The sequence below is a fragment of the Phacochoerus africanus genome, chromosome 13 (assembly GCF_016906955.1).
Source record: "Phacochoerus africanus isolate WHEZ1 chromosome 13, ROS_Pafr_v1, whole genome shotgun sequence".
NCBI lineage: Eukaryota > Metazoa > Chordata > Mammalia > Artiodactyla > Suidae > Phacochoerus > Phacochoerus africanus.
The window spans coordinates 15,457,396-15,458,120 of NC_062556.1; the positions used below are offsets into that span (position 1 = coordinate 15,457,396).

General features: G+C 39.7%; 1 non-coding gene across 1 annotated transcript; it reads right to left on the reverse strand.

Moving 5' to 3' along the window:
- Positions 1–396: 396 nt before the first annotated feature.
- On the reverse strand, positions 397–512 carry LOC125113698 (small nucleolar RNA SNORA1). The gene has a single exon (XR_007131561.1). It is a non-coding gene; the product is annotated as a small nucleolar RNA SNORA1 (small nucleolar RNA).
- Between the last annotated feature and the right edge of the window lie 213 nt (positions 513–725).

Sequence of the window (725 nt, forward strand, 5' to 3'; positions counted from 1 at the left end):
GTAGATCGCAGACTCAGCTCAGATCTGGCGTTGCTGTGGTGTGGGCCAGCAGCTACAGCTCCGACTCAACCCCTAGCCTGGGAACCTCCATATGCCATGGGTGTGGCCCTAAAAAGAAAAAAACAAAGAACTTTTGCTCAATCCATAATTGTCAAGTCAACGCACAATTCTTCTAGATGGGTTTCTTTGCTCTCCACTTAAATGTAGACATACTTAAAAAATTACCCATCTGTAATCTTTGGAAACAAATTTCTTCAAGCAATTTAAGGCCTTAGAAGTTAAATTGTAGGAAGTACATTGCTATTTTGGCAAATGATCTAAAATATATTATTCCTTAATCATTTCTGATATTGAAAATTCTTGTTATATTCAACTTTCTCTTATAAGCTGAGCAAAAAATGTCTCAGGTCTCATCATCACCATTGCAATAAAATTACTATGATGGAAGCATAACCTGTGTCTCCATGTAGCTACTTTGCTCACCCCTTTTATCTAATTTACTCCACACAGCAAACTTGCTGTTCCACAGCAAAAATGAGGGAATTGAAACTTCACAACATTGAGGGACTTGTCCAGAGTCTCTTAGGATGTGGGGAAGTTAGGGCTGTGAATTGAATATACGTGGTGATTTGCTTGTTGCACCTGACTTCTACTTATTTATTGCTGTGCCCCTTTTTGCTATGCCCAAAGTGTGCAGAAGTTCTCAGGCCAGGGATCGAACCTGA